This window comes from Acomys minous, assembly GCF_964271855.1.
Source record: "Acomys minous genome assembly, chromosome: 12".
Lineage (NCBI taxonomy): Eukaryota > Metazoa > Chordata > Mammalia > Rodentia > Muridae > Acomys > Acomys minous.
In genome coordinates this window covers 17,021,207-17,037,346 of record NC_140493.1, presented here as the reverse complement: position 1 = coordinate 17,037,346, position 16,140 = coordinate 17,021,207, and the positions used below count along the sequence as shown (strand labels likewise).

Here is a 16,140-nt window from a genome sequence, read left to right as displayed (position 1 = left end):
TGATCCAGTTTAGAAGGTCACCTTCCCAAGACAGAAGCACAAGTTTGTACAATACAGGCGTAGTAAAATGGGCTCTCAAACCTGCACTTCCAGACAAAGACGAAAGAAAAGAAAGAAAGAAAGAAAGAAAGAAAGAAAGAAAGAAAGAAAGAAAGAAAGAAAAAGCCTAAGCCTGGGTTGCCTTTTCACAGAATACTCAAAGCTGGCTCGCAGCTCCTCTGAAGGGCGCATTGTCAGCAATGATTGAAGTGTCACCTCGCCCAGGAGCAGTTGCAGACCCGCACTGCCAGGGCTCCCGGGCCAGCTTTCTAAACACTATTATTTTTGGACATGCAAAGTTGAACGACCAGCACTGGGGTGAAAACCTTATTCCTCTCTCACACTCATCCGGCCTGTTTTAACTAGATTAAGCGCATCTGTTTACTAAGTCCTCATAATGCTCTGGATACTGAAAATTTTAACACCATTAAATGTGTCTTCGTGGAGAGAAGCAAACCGAAAGTAGAGCCCCACGGCTTTCTGTGGCTGGACTGTGGGCCAGGGGCCGAGCAGAGAAAGCCAGAGCTCAAGAAAGGGCATGGCAGGAAGTTGCTGGCTGAATTCCCATCAGGCAGATCTTGGGAGAAATCAGGAAAAAATAACTATATAAGGCCAATATTATAAACATCCTGGTCCAGGGACAGGCTTCCTAGGACTTATTTTCAAACATCTAACCCCAGCCGTGGCTGTGGCCCAGAGGGACAGCCAAGGGTTTCTTACCACAAACTTGTCTAGCAAAGGCTCATCAACAATTTAAAATTTTCAGGTTCCCTTTTTGATCGTTTGAGCATAGTTAAAATTTTTTTCTTTGAATAATATAATTTGATAGCAAGTAGGAAGAAAAAAAAAAGCTAGCCAAACTGAATAATGCCCAATAGAATTACCTAAAGGCCATTGTTCCCCCTAAATTAGATAGAATTTGATTTCTGAATTTGCAACCAAATTGCATACAAACCCTTGCCAAGCACAGGGAGAATTTTAGAAAGTTTGTGTTCTTGAGTATTGCTCTGACTCACCCATTTTCTTGTGTTACCAAATAAAAATTGGGAAGGAGGGAGAAGACATTAAATTAATTTACTATGTGAAAGTAAGAAAAAAAAAGTCAACTAATAAAAAGGTTAGCAACCCAGTGTGATTATACAATGATTTCAGGTGAAAATTACAAAGCTAATATTCTGGCATTTAGTCGTGTGCTCGGTAATGATACACTTGTCAAATTTGTATTTGTGCCAGTGGGACAAAACTTCTAAGTGGCATAATGGGAGATAATCTCTTTTTCTTTGTGGCTTTAAAAAAAATTCAACGTTTTAATCCACCCATTTAATCACAGAACATATATCACATTACTTATTGTATTTATAGTGTTTAGGAAGGTGATTAGAAATAGATTATAGTGTGGTGGTTGGATGCAGTTTTTATTTTTTTCCTTCACGAGCATATCTCAAAGGTATGCAGCCATTTTAGAATATGCACTTGAGAGCAGTTTTATGTGAAAATAAGCACTATACTATTTGTGTTCAGAATCCCCAGTCGGTCGCTCCTGAGTTTGCTCACTATTTTGGAAAAACCAGATTCGCCATTTAGACGAGCCTGGCATTTAGAACGCCAGGATTTCTGTGGTCAGCCCGGTCCTAGAGTTTCTGTTCTCTGGAGCCTGGAAACTTGCTTAGACCACAAAGCATTCTTAGTGTTTTCTGACCCATACAGCAAGGAGGATGCTGGAGGGCTACCTCGTGGTTGAGGTTATCTTCCATGTCCGACTGTCCCGGCAGGGCAGTAGGAGGGGCTTTCGGAGGGATCTTTGTGGCCTTAGGAGACTACCCAGCACTGACTACCCTGCCTCACACTTCTTGATCGAAGACAGGAACTTTGATAATAAGGAGAATTATAAAGGTCCATACACTGCCAAAAGGATAGGTTTAACCTGCCCTGTGGCTGTGGCTCAGTATAGCCACACTGGCATAAAGCAGTAGGGCCCCTGCCCTTCTGGCCCTGGGAAGCTAGCCATAGGACCTGGGGCCACAGAGCACCTTTCCCAAGAAGACCGAAGCTCACTAGTTGTGGCTGTCTTCAGTTACGGGCAGTTGTAGAAAATGAAAGTGGATCAGGACATGACATGTCCTGGACTTTTCCCCCCTTTCCCTAAACTGTATATTGCGGGGTTATGTGTACTGATGTGGTGTGGCTCTATCAGTAGTCCAGGCCAGGGTCATGGTGGTCTACAGAATATATAAAAACAGGTCACCGGCAGTTAAAGGTCCTGGCCAACCCAGGCTAGCTTTACCCAGTGTGTCCAGGTCCTCCCTCGTGGCAGTCTGGTACAACGTGGAATGAAGTTTCCTGGGAAGCGGGACACACGAGGAACTTTTGAATTTACCAATGGCATAAAAAAATTATATTTTTTTATTACAACGGGCAAGTTTCAATTGGTTGACAGAAATGGCGAGATATGACGTCAAAGGACACTGGTTAGAATGCCAAGGCCAGTGGGAAGGAGGAGGGGGGAAACAGGCACAGAAATTGTGGGATGGGCCCTGGAGGCCTTGTTCTTCCTGGCCATGGTCGTCAACGGGCTATCATGCACCTCCAGAACCAGCCAGGTCCAAGTGGCTGTGATCCAGAGCGTGTCTGGACAGGATGAGAAAATCCAAGTCTAGGGACCCTGTGTTCGTATGTGCCTCTGAGAGCCTGAGGCCCTGGCTGGCCTCTGTTAGGAAAACGCTTGTGCGCGCCAGTGAAACGATCTGGAAGACGCCGCGGCCTCCTTGGCATTCTAACCAGTAACCAGGCCCTGGAGCCCAGCCGTCCCATTCCCCCTTTTAGGGGCCCGGCGTGGCCTGGAGCCAGCAGTGTCGCCTTAGGGCTGAGAGCAAAGCCGTGGCCTTGAACTACTCCCGCAGCTCCTGTGTCCCAGTCTTAGTAGCAGGAAGTTGTTTTTAGCGTGAAGGGGGCGAACCTGGAGGTGGGTACCGGCTCTGGGTACCATGCCTCCCCAGGCACCTTGCGCGCCCCCTTTTCGTGCTCAGTTCTGTGCATTACTCCCCACACCCACTCGCGAGGTTCAGTGTGCCCTCTCTTCTGCACCGCGCTGGGCACCGCGCCCCTTGCTCCATTGGACTGGCGGGGTCGCCCGTGCGCGTGCCCCTTCCTGCGGGAAGCTACTGCCGCTATCTGGCCCACCACGCTGAGTATCCTATCTAGAGCTCGGCGACCCTGGCGGCTGTCTTCAGCGCGCATTTGGCTGCGGGCGGGCAGAGGGGACTGCTGTCGGCCGAGGGTCCCAATCCGCCCCGACCGTGCACGCGCGTCCCGGTGCTGCCCGCAATCATGGCAGCCAGCGCCTTGGAGCGCAGCCGCGGAGCGCGCCCCGGCTGCCGCCTTCGTGCCAAGGCGTAGAGGGAGGCGCAGGCAGGGTATGCGCTCCTGCTCAGCCCTCCCCCACTGCCTTGGCCCCGGGACTCTACCGATCGGTCTCCGCGGTGCGGTGCCCAGTGGGGTGGGTGCGCGAGGGCGACGGGCGGGGCCGCGGGGCGGGCGCGCGCAAGCCGGGAAAGCCTCGGGCGGCGTGCCCGCGGGGACGCGCACGCGGAGCTGCGGGGCCAGGCGCGGGGCTGGGACAGCGAATCCGCAGCTCCCGCCGCCCGCCCAGCCTGAGCGTGCCCGTCTGGGTGGGGGCCGCTCGGGAGGGGCGGCGCCCGGATGCACCGGCCCGCAGCGGGCACGGCGGCCTCCTTGGTATTCTGGGCTCGTTCGCAGCCTTGACCTCCCCGCAGAGCAGAGGTGCCCGGGTGCTCGGGCACGGTCGCCGCCGCCCCCGGGCGGTCTCCCCAGGACGCAAAGCGCGCGGGCGCGTTGCTTACCCCGTCCCCTCCTCCCCGGTCCCCCGTGCCCCCTCCCCCGCCCCGATCCGGCGGCGAAGGGGTGGGCAGGGAAACGCGCTCTCTGGGACAGGTGCCAACTCTGAGACAAAAGACATAAAATAGGCGGCAACGGGGGAAGCGCGGCCAGCGCGCTCGGGCGGGGACCACGGCGCCGCGGGGGCCGCATCCTCGGTGCGGGCCGGGCAAAGTTTGGGAAGTCGGTGCGGCCGCTCTGCAGCGGCGGGGGACGCGCGGCCCAGGCCGCCCTCCAAGCCGCGCTCGTCCTCTCCGCGCCGCTGCTGAATAATTCATGGCGCGCCCGCCGGCCATTAGCATGCACCGGGCGCGCGGCGCGTCTGTGCCAAGCCGCCACTGCATTCGGAGCCCGGGCAGCGCCAGATGAGTGGCCCGCACTGTCCCGGTGCTCTCCGGCCGCCCCTGATGGCCCGCACAGTGGCCCCTAGTGCGCCTGGGCCGCTGGGTCCCGAGCCCGCTCGACGGCCAGGCTCTGAGCGTCCGGGCCCGCTGCGCCCGCTTTGCGGCTCCAGGATGCACGTGAACTTGGAGAAAGTCACCGGGCACGCCGGCCCAGTTCTCCGCGGCAGGGCGTGGGCGCACCGCGGGCCCGCACACTCTGGTGTGCGTCTGGGACAAAGGTCTCCTGTGGGGTCAGCCGTGGACGCGTGACTCGATCCTTCCGGCCACTCTTTTGCCTTGTGGGTCGTTGGATGCAGGACTACAGAAGCCTGGGGAGCCGAAGCGGTGGGTCCGGGGCTTAGGGCCTCGCTGTGCGCTTGCTGACGGTCGTTCCACCCTGCGAAGAGTTGCGGGAGCAGCTCCGCACTGCCCTCGACTGTTCCTGCGCGCCTAAGAGCCCTGCGAAAGTCAACCCGGACTCCAAGCAGCAGCGGCGGGTACGCAAGCGCAGCGCTAGCCGCGGCCAAGAGGTGGTCTGGCAGGGCGGTGGACCTGTGCACGGCCGGCAGGATCAAGGTTGGAGAGGTAAGAGCTTTTTTCACTTTAGCTGCTTGGCATTTAAATATTTAATGGACAGATTTCTAAAAGAGGTGCTTCTGCAGGGACTGCCTTTCACAGTCGGGGACACATCCGAGGTAGGTTGCTTTTGAACCTGAAGCCAGCCAGCTTGCAAAGAATGCCACACTACTGTCCACTATGCCGAACTTGAGATTTGTGAAACACAGTTTCTGATTTCAGGTGTGGGGGCTGCTAGCCACGTAGAAATTTTATCAAACATATAAAATATTATAGCAAACATCTTAAACAATAGAAAAGAGAAAACATCTGTTGTGGGGTGGGGGATGTTTGGAAATGTTATTAGGAAGCCAAAGCCCTTTCTTGAAAATTTGAACTGTTTTACTAACCCCTTACTTTAAAATTTTTATTTAATTCTGGATGGAAATTTTCAGAGAGCTGGTTTAGGGTAAACCTTGAGTGTAGCGGCTGAGATCCAGGGTGCAGTGGAAGATCCTAGTGTGTTTATGGGGGCAGTTAAATAAAGCAAAAAGCAAAGCAAAAGAAAACAGAAAAACCCAGTTCATCATCTTTTGTAATAAGTGCACCTTATAGGTGGCCCACACAGCCCAGCTAGCAGGCCTGAGGAGGTTTGTGGGGATCAAAAAAGGGGGTGAAAGAATTTGTCTATGACATAATTTTATAGGATTTTTTAGGTAACACTGAAATTAATTTCTTCAAAGTTGGATTTCAAAAGCCTAAGTAATCTCTCCAGGCCAGCAATAGCTTCGTTTTATTTGAGCACATAGGTTCTGGCTATCTGGAAAATTGTGTCTCTATATGTGTGTCTGTAGCCTGGGTTAAAATTAAACTACATCCATGGATATTAAGCCTGCTTTCATATAGTTGTGCCACAGGTTTAAGTACACTGCTCCTGCCCCCACTTTTTAGATGTGGCTCAGATAGCCTTGTAGGGGGGGGGTCATTCACCTCAGATCTCACACAGTTGGGGACGGCACCTGTTTCCATAACACCCCAGAGCCATGAGCTGGCATTTGAGGCCCTGTTTCGGAGGATGTGGATGAGGCCGGAAGAATCCAGGCCTTCTTTAGGCTTTACCTTCCTGGGCTGCCTGCTTGAGTTGATCCGGGATAAGAGGAAGGAGGCCGAGTCTGAACAGTATAACCAAAGGCTAACCTTGACTATCTTCTTTTTTTTTTTTTTTTTTTTTTTACATTTTTTAAAAAAATAAAATTTTAAATCTGTTTTGTGCTGCTCACCGCCCCCTGTTTTTGAGCTTTTATTTATTACTTAATCAGAGGCATTTAGCAGATGCAAAACCCCGGCCGAGACATTTGGGAGCGCTCTCGGATGTAGAAGTAAGTGCATCTGTGGAAGGTGAGACCGTTGGCTCAGCGTTGGCCACCATGGGATCTTTAGCAGAAGCACGAACTCCATTGTAGCCTTGTCTGGAAAAGGCTGGCCGTGTTCTCCCTTGTCCGCAGAAGGCCCACGGTGCAGGCTTGGAAAGGTGGAGAACGTGCGCTGGTTACTTGACGTTGTTCTTCATGCGAAGGATTAAAGCAGACCCCCGTCCCCAAACAAGTACATGTCTCTACTCCCCCTCCTGCCCACCCCAACCCCCCCAGTCTATCGTGAGGAAAAAGGCAAGCAGGAAAGCTCAGGGCATTGGAGGAGGTGGTTCCAGGGTCTTGAACCAAGGCTAAACACCAGGGTTCCGTGTATGCCCAGAGTATACCCTAGTACCCAGGACATAACAGGATTAAGCAATGTTTGTTTCTGGGGGAGGCTGCTCGTGACATCTTCCTCTGTTCAAATAGTTTGTTTGGGGGACATTTATTTTTCGGGGGGGATACACATACACAAAACAGGGAGGCTCTGAAGAGGGAACAAATACTTCTCTCTTTTTCTCTCGGTTGGATTCAATATAAGGGACAGGTAAGCGGGCCTTCGTGGAATAGACTGCTGTTACGGGGCTGCCTGAGGGCATAGACTTCTGGTTTTCTACTACTAAATTAGGGCCAAGGCTAGGGTGGCCACACCAGAGCTTCACCGTGCCTCACACTCTCCTAGGCAAGTGGTTTCCGGGGTACTGGCAGATGCTGGCAGGCCTAAGCACCTGGCCCGTGTGCCAGTGAGGCCTTTGGTGACTTCTGCCGTGGCAGTGTGCTTCAGACTCTGTGGCAGTGTGGCTTGCCCCTCTGCCTGGTGTCCTCTGTGTAAACCTCCCTGTCCGCTTCCATCTAGTCTCCAGCAGGGCACATAGCCCTACCCCAGCTCTGCACAAAGTCCTACTGGAAGGCAGGAAGAGAGGGATGTGGAGGGCTTTGCCGATCCAGATGGGCACCCTGCTGGGCGGGTGCTCCCTTCTGACCAGAAGACGCTCTTATAGGCCTTGAGAGAGCAACATTGCTTAGGGAAGGACTAGGCCTTCCAGGCCAGGCAAGAAACATCTTAAAACTTGCATGCCTCATTTGGATCGCTGTGGTTGGATTCTCAGGATGTATTCGCATGTGTGGCGTGATACTGAACTCATGAGGCTGAGGTGCCCGAGCTCGCATCAGGGCATGGAGTTGGGGCACTCCACGGTCTAATTTGTCCTTTTCTATGGCTCACCATGTGACCCGGGCAAGTCCAGTTGCCTCCTTAAGCCTGAACCCTGAGTGTTCCAAAGAGGGACAGAGATGCCAATCTCAGAGGACACAGACAAACTTTATTTTCATAAGGTCCTACTGCTGGCATGTTGTCTGGGAGCATCCAATGGCTATGCTATAGTTGTTATTATAAATGAAATCACTATAATATATTTATTAGTTAATGCTTTATGCATTGTATTATCTATGATATATTGTGTTATATTCTAGGTAACAGATCCCACTTCTCCGGTTCATACAGAAAGGATACAAAGACGTTCACTTCTTAGCAGGAACTTGCAAAGCCAAAACTTTCCATGTCCCAGGGACTTGGTGTGAATGTGACTATTTTATGTACCTAGGTACAGGAGATGAGACAGAGGTTCCCTTGGGGACTCAGAACATGCTACTCCATTCACAGGGCGGGAAATTCCTGGAAAATGACTTCAGGGTGGTGGTCCAGGTCTGAACTTTGTACCCTGATGGTGGTCCACAGTGACTGCGGCAACTTCCAGCATCCTTGCTATAGATGCAGGTAGGAATTTGATAGGAAAGCTTTGCCACTGTGATGAGTGAAGTGTTCCTTGGCCCGGTACATTTACCAAATAGCTTGTTTTGGAGAGATTTGCTCCTGGCTGTTCATTCAGGAAGACCTGAAAGGATTGCCTTTTTCTCAAAGCACCTTGTTAGAACAAAAAGAGTACAAATAAATAAATAAATAAATAAAATAAAAATAAACCAAAAACAAAACAAAACCCCAAAACTTTAAGAGCCACATTTTCTGATATAGGAATGATGAACAAGAAAAAGCAACAATTGTCTCCAAGCAAAGACAATGAATCTTTTATATGGGATATTTATTTGGAATACTGACTAGTGTGTTTCATTGGCTGGGGCTGTTGTTCCAGTATTGTGGGCCCTGGCCTCATAGTCAGGGCTGAGGGTTACAGAGGGGAAACGAAAGTCCCTGAGCTGTGGTTCTTGGGAAATTTCAACAGGCATGCCCATCTTGCCTTGTGGAGTGCAGCTTAAATTTTCACTAATTTATTTTCTCCTTCTGCGATTTCTTTTCAAAGTCCAGCAGGTTATGGATGGCTGCAGTCCTTGGAAAGGTGGCTCAGGTTTTGGATTATGAGCCACATGAGGTTTCCCTTAGGCCAAGCATGGTCAGCCTAGCTGGGGACTGGAAGAGACAATTACTTTCCAGGGGCTTCATTAGACAGTGTGGGCCCATATTTGTGGTTTTCCAATGTCATCCCCTCCTCCTCCTCCTCCTCCTCCTCCTCCTTCTCCTCCTCCTCCTCACATCCTGTTCTCAGAGGAACTTGGGAGTGATCTGTAGGTTGTGCAAATCTGACTGGAGTGGAGAAGCCCACACTGGCCCTCCTTTATACTCCTGACTATTGAAAATATTTCGGAACTTGTAACAAACTAACCCAGTGTGTGGAACCGAGGAGCCTGCCTCTGGATTAATTGAACTCACTGGATTTAGCCCCGAGGCCTCTACTCCAAGGAGAGTGTGCGCAGCCTACGCTCCAAAGACTGATCCAGCCCAGGCTGTGCCTGATGGCGGGCTGGGGCTCACCTTAGGGGTTCAGAGTGGCACTGCACTAGCTGGGGTTTGTATAGGGATTGCTGGAGAGGACCAACATCGTGCAATTCTGGGGATTCCAAGGGGGGATCCTTAGTCAGAGGACACCTGCTACTTCAGGTAACTCTGAGTCAAGACACTCTTGTCAGCGCCCTGGAGGAAGACAGACAAGGGACAGGTCCTGATCAGGGAACATCGACTCACCACTCAAGATAATTTTCCTGGTAACTGATAATATTTGATGATATTCTGAGTAAGGTTTTGTTTTTTAAAATTGCTTTTTTTTTATGTTTTATTTATTTTTGAATGCTAGGAGTTCTTAGTACCCTGTTTTCTATATTAACCTGTGCCTCCAAAATGCCAAGCAGAGAGACTTTGGGATGTATATACATCCTTTAAGGCCATGCGTGTAGGTGTGTGTGGGAAAGCTGAAGTCATGGGAAAGAAACCTTGTGCCCTGGGCAGAAACAAAAACCAAACCGAACCCCAAAACCCCAAAACATGGGCTATATTCACTTGCTGGAGGAAGCAGGCACAAGATGCAGTATGCAGCCTTGCCATCAGATTTTGGCTTTTTTTTTTTTCCTAGCTGGAGTCTGTAATCTGGAGTCTCTTTTCCTTATGCTGCAGATGTGTGTGCACAGATGTCTGAGGTTCATTGTCCAGACAATGGTGGGGAGGGTTTATGAGCGGAGACGGTCATCGAGCTTGGGTAGGGTTGAAGGTTAGGACTCGGCGCCGTGCTTGTAAAATGTACACATGAGGTGAGCAGAGTAAAAAAAAAAAAAAAAGGCCAGGGGTGTGTTTCTTGGGGGCTGAATAAGCTTTCCCTTAGGTTAGAGAGGAGTGCTGCTGCGCTGGGTTTGTCTGTGAACCGCCCTTCCTTACTACTGGGATTTCTGGCCAGAGGAACACTCAGTAGAAATATTAAATTTAGAATCTCCTTTTGTATATCTTAAGAAAGATATTTACATCCAAGCCAGGCATTTTATAATTACATACTATATGATTATAAACCGTACCGGTGCTGCAGCTGCCTTCCCTGTCCCTTTGGGTAGTAAAGCTGTAGCCAATCGTCCCCTGGGTTTCAAAGCACCCAGACCTGACAAGGCTGGTCCTGACCTGGACAGACTCATGAGCATATCATAACCCACACATGTCAACTGCTAGGACTTTCCACTTAGAGAAAAGCTTGTTGGTGGGGATTCTAGCTAGGCCTATTGGCATGCAGTTGTGTCCGATAAGGACCCACCATCCTCCATGTTGCTTCAGGGTCCCAAGGCTTCAGTGGCCTGTTGTTGTAGCTGTACTAAGCTGTCGTCATCTGCTGGATGGTGAGCTGAGCGCAGCAGTAGTCACTTCTGATTGTGGTGGTGGTGGTGGTGGTGGTGTATGTGTGTGTGTGTGTGTGTGTGTGTGTGTGTGTGTGTGTGTGTGTGACACCTCCTCTTATGACCATGTGATCCAGGTTCTGCCTCTTTTCCCTTGTCTCAGCAGGAACCCCAAATAGCCATTGGTAGGGTTTCAATGGCTTCTCTGCATTGTAAGACTGGCAGAACAGGTCCCATTTCACACAGCATAGGGACCCTTCTCCCAGGGCCAGGCTCTTGGCAGCCATGCCAAGCCGTTGCTGGCATGGATTCCCGGCGTTCTTGGTCGAGCGCATGGCATCGGAATGCTACCTGCTTTGTCTCTGGCGTCAGCTGGCAAGCAGTCACGTGGCCGTTATGCGTGAGGCCAGAGCTAGAGACCAGACACTCCTCCTGGGCAGCTTTCTTATAGCTCACTCTGCCCACCCTCTTGGCCTTCAGAATGGCTGCCTGAGCAGGTGGAAAGCAGTATAAAATGAGCAGGCTGCCCGAAGAAGGGCCAGGTCTACATGGTTTGCCTGACTACTCTATCTGAATTGTTCTATGGACGGAAAGGCCCTTAGTGTGTCCCACATGATGAGGCGCTAGTCTCCTGGGTAGTGGCCCCTCTAGACCATCCCTCTGTGGCAGAGCTGGCCCTGTGGTGCCTAGGTATCTGAGGGGAGAGGGCACATCCCGCGTGTGAGCTGTTTCCCATACTCCAGACTCCCTGAGTACCTCTGATGTCATATAAAGGTCCCAAAGTGACACGGAGCTAAGAAGATGACGAAGTCAATCTAGCACAGGTGGGCAAAATTGCCCTTATCAGACCCTTAGCCCCTCTGGCTGCTTCAGAGGGCTGGAACATAGGAATGTGTCCCCCAAGGCAGTGACAAAGAATATCTTTAGTTACACTGAAGGATCTAAGAGGACAGAAATGATGCTGCTCAGCTCCACCTGGCACTCCTTCTCCTTCTGCTTGGCTGTTTGCTCGCTCTGGGATCCTCTTGGCTTTCCCGGGCATTGGATACCGAGCACAGCGCTCAGCACCAGGTATATTTCCTTCTGTATCCCGTCAGCTACACCAAGTAGGGGACAACATAACCCCTCTTCGTTTATATAGATGAGAAAACTGAAGCTGGACACTAGCTAAATTCAAACCCAAGGTCCAGGCTCCTGGCTGAGGCAGTTCTGGCATCCATGATTAGGATGGGCCACTCTAAGAGCCCTGGTCACAGGGTAGCTGGACCGGGAGCTCTGGTTCTCCCAAAGGAGATCAGCCGAGTGCCGGCCACCTCCTGCCACTCTCTAGAACCCAGCAGAGGAACAATGCTGCCTCTATCTGGAGCAGTTCGGGCCGCCTGGACTCCAGGCCCCTCAGAACGGCTTGGCTAGCCAGGCAGTCGCAACATGGCGCCAGGGCCACCCTGCCCATCTACAGGCCTGGCTGTCGCTGGGGCTGGGCTGGTGCTCCAGGCGTCCTCAGGCTAGCTTCTGAGTGGTCAAGGCACTGTGGCATCCTCCCTCCTCTCCTTGTCGTCCCCGCCTTTTTTTTTTTCGGTGGTGGGTTTGGGGGTCCGGCCCACCCGCCTCTGCCACGTCTGCCATCCTCCAGGCACCCACGAGCATCTTTCGAAAATTCCCGGTGGGCGGGGCTGAGCTGTAGCGGCCGCCTCTGCCCCCCCCCCTCCCTGGGAGCCAGTGCCAGATGAGAGAGAGCAGGAGACAAAAGTAGCATTTTCCTCGTCCTCCTAGGCTGGCAGCAGGGCCTTCCCCCAGCGCCACTTGCTCCTGGCAGTCCTAACCCCGGGTGCCAGAGTGGCCAAGGCCCAGGCCAGGACCTACGGACTGATGGACGCCAGAGCCCAGGAAGCCCAAGGGCCTATCCGACAGAGGCTGGTACCACCTGGGCACCGCTTGCTGGCTGGCAAGAGCCCTCTTACCTAGCCAGGGCAGGGGACATCGTTTCACTTCCTGGCTTTTGAGAAAGTGACCCTGTCCTCCGGTTCCTTGGTAAGTGACCTTCTCCCCTTCTCCTTCTGGGGACGAGCAGAGGGCCCTGCCATCTTGTGTTCTGTGCCTGCTACGTCTCCTTCCCTCTAATTGGCTTAGCCCAAACCCCCACTTCTATTTCAGAGCCCCCCCACCCCAATCCTGAGTGAAGCAGGCACTGCCAAAAACTGCAGGGAAGACACAGAAGCCAAGCCATTTATTTTTAAGATCCAAAGCTATGGCTTTCGAAATGATAATGAAAACACACACTCGGTCTTTCACAGTGGCTGCATGTTCAGTTAGGAGCTGAGTGAGGGCTGGAGGAGGCACCAGTCGGCAAACCACCCTGCCTTGTGCTGCGTTGCTTTGTTATTGAAGGGGTTCTTATTATTTCACTACCATTTTTTTTGTTTTGATTTTTTAATTTTTTTTTTTTTTTTTTTTTTTTTTTTTTTTTTTTTTTTTTTGGCAGTGCTGGGAATAGCAGAGAGGGAAAACCCAGAACCGTCGTAGGGTCTTCCAGCAAAGGGCACAGGCAGGGCTGGCCACACACGGGAGGGAGGACTTTGGTGCTCAGAAACAGAGGCCCTTTTATTCTGTCCTGCATCTCTAATGCCACATTTCCACAGTTTAGGGATTTAGTTCTTTCTGCCTTTCATTTTATTTATGTTTTAATTTTTTTTTTTATTCTTTAAAAAAAGAAGAAAAGCAAGAAAGCTTTTCTTGGATGACAGCGCAGTGTGGGGAGAATCTGGGATTGTTTTGCACTCTGCTTTTTAAGCATTTGTTTAAGGTTTCTTTTTCTTTCTTGTCTTCTTTTCTTTTTTCTTTCTTTCTTTTTTTTTTTTTTTTAAACCTTTGAATGCAAGAGTCTACCTCACAGCAATGTGTCCAGCCAGTAACCACCTGGCCAGGATGGGTGAGAGGTCCCCGTAGACGCCAGCTACCACGGCAGACCTTTGGAGAGCACCGAGTGGTCCCCAGGCCTGTCTAGCCCCTGGTCCACACGGGTTCCTCACCTGCAGAGTTGTTTTGGGCCGCACATTAGCCACACTGTGGCTAACGGAGCTAGGAGCCCCTCGAGATCTTTGTATAGCTTGCCATGCCCATGCTGCCCGAGAGCTGAGTGACTGTCTATCTGAGTCTAGTCTCAGACCCCATCCTTTTAAAAAAAGGTGACATTTGCAGAGCCGAGCCCCCTGCTTACCTCCACCCCATCTGGCAGACTGACAAAAGTGCCCTTGACCACAACCCGGTCCCCTCTGTTTGAGAGTAGCTTGGGGTGGGGTGGGGTGGTGGCGGGGTGTCTTGATTTATGGGAACTGGAAAATCAACACAGAAAGTTCCACTGTGCAGGAAGAGGAAAATTCCCAAGTCCAGACATCTTTGTTTCCCTCGTCCAGAGGCACATGGGGGCTCTATGTGTCCTAGGGCTGCAGCAACCGCCCGGAGCGGTCTCCACCAAATATGAAAATGGAGCCCAGCCCGGCTGCTTTTGTTCTTATACTAGGCAGTAGTAGATACCGAAGGGTTCGGGGCTTCGGAGACAGGCAGATATAGCTGAGATAATTAAAACGTTTTCAAGATTATGACAGGCACATTCTGCTGCTGCAAGCTGGAAGACTCATTCCACCCAAATATTTAGCAAGCATCGGATAAAACACCAGTGGCAAAATAAAAGTAATGGGGAGGGGGAACCCCAGTGTACTATATTTTGAAGGCAAAAGCATGGCAAAGATAAAATTAAGCAAGGAAGAAAAGGAGGCTTCCGGCTTGCAGTTTAATAGCTCCCCACCTCTTCACCTGTTGTTGTTTTAAAATAATGAATGTAGGTGAATGCTTCTCCAATTTTAACTGCTGGGTGGATGCGTGGTAGAATTTCTTGAGTGTTAATTCATCCTTTTTTTTTTTTTGGACAAGATAGGGGAAAGTAGCAGGAAAACAATTCATATAACTATCTTAATTGTAAAATTAGTATCTTCTGCTCTGAGTAAAATTATCCATTGCTTTCCGTGTCTATCACACTGTCCTTACGTGTCTGGGAAGATTGTAAGTGGCCACTTGCCACCTTAAGTTTTGAATTCCGTTAATATCATACCCCTTGCCTCCTAAATGTAAAATGTCACACTCTGCTTAAAAACAAAAAACAAAAACAGGCAAAATCTCAGCACTTCCTATGGCACTCAATTTTTTTTTTTTGGACAGTATTAAAAAAAAAAAAACAGAAAGAAAGTACCACGCAAAGCACTTCCCACATCATTGCCTCTGTATACATTCTGCTATAGACAAAAATTATATATTCTCAAGGCACAGATGGGCTGGTCTGTCATTACCACTGCTTGGTACTTGTTGGAACACACGGCATATTTTAATTGTGGAGTCAACAAATTTGAAGAACTGAGGTCAAAATAAACAAGCTGCATTTGTGCCGAGGAGCAGACTTGTTCCATGATCTTGCGGAAGGGCTGGCATGTTAAAATCTCTCGTTTTAGGTTTTGCTCTCAGCATGCACATGTATGTGTGCCGTTGGTGTGTGCGTTGCAGGCGTTTGCAAATGACGGCAGGCATGTGGCGGTCAGAGCCCAGCTTGCAGGAGTCAGTTCTCTCCCTCCACCGTGTGGCCTCCAAGAACCGAACTCAGTTTGTCAGACTTGGTGGGCAGGAACCATTCACTACCTGCAGGGCCATCTCACCAATCCTGGTCGCCATCTTTTAAGACTCCAAATACCCCATGTCAGAGGTCCCTCTGTGTTTTAATAATTACCAGTTTTTATCTTGTTTTGCTGCGTGAGCACCGTAGCAGTACCCTTAAACTCCCAACTTGTGGAACATGGAATTATTAATATCTTATTTACTGTAAGGAGGTTGGGCCTCTGGCTATTTTGGGTCGGCGTGTGTATAATTATTTTGAGACCTGCCTGTATAGGGAAAAAAAAACCCAAATAATAAATATTTTGAATGGTTGAAAAGTACATTTAAGTCCAAACTGAAAACAATTTCAGTGGGTCAATTACATAGAATAGGTATAAATTTAAAAAATTATACACACACACACACACACACACACACACATATCTCAGCATGATAAGGAAGTGTAGAATTTATTGGGTTGTATCAACACATTGGAGGCCAGAGCACTTTTACAGCCACAATAATTTGCAGACGATGATAACTGCTTATTTTGGGGATTGTGTACATGTGATGATGTAACCAGCTCCAAGCTGTACTTTCCCCCCCTTTCCCATGTGTTAAGCACTGACCTCTGCACTCCTGGAGGCAACGGCTCACTGTGTTCCTGCCCGCAGAGAACATCTGAGGCTCCCACATTGGGAGAGAGGAAGGGAAAAGCCTAGGTCCCCCACCCCATCCCCGGGAGCGCCAGCCCCCGCATCCATTTGTTAATAGAAGTACTTTGTTGTGGTTTGTTTACTTGAAGGCTTGTACCTGTTGGGGGTGATGTTGGAGAACGGTGCAAATGAAAATTGATGAAGTCTGTCACAGCTGGCTCGAAGTGGTGAGTCTGGGTTTTTTTCTTTTTTCTTTTTTTTTTTTTTAAACCTCTTCCTACTTTCCCCGTGGGTCCGTCAGTGTGTTCGGCTGCTGCCTCGGAGTCGGGAGGGATGAGTTGCTGGACTGGCCACTGTAAAGGCAGCAGTGTTGAATCGAGCATGGGCATGCATAGC

At 50.2% G+C, this 16,140-nt stretch overlaps 1 protein-coding gene across 1 annotated transcript in view; it reads left to right on the top strand.

Annotated features, from left to right (window-relative positions):
- Positions 1-4,911: 4,911 nt before the first annotated feature.
- Positions 4,912-16,140, top strand: part of LOC311579616 (uncharacterized protein) — a 37,964-nt gene continuing 26,735 nt past the window's right edge. Inside the window, exons 1-2 of the mRNA XM_084750338.1 lie at positions 4,912-8,060; positions 15,894-15,971. The gene's annotated coding sequence lies outside the window, so the exon portion shown is untranslated. The remainder of the gene's footprint in view (positions 8,061-15,893; positions 15,972-16,140) is intronic.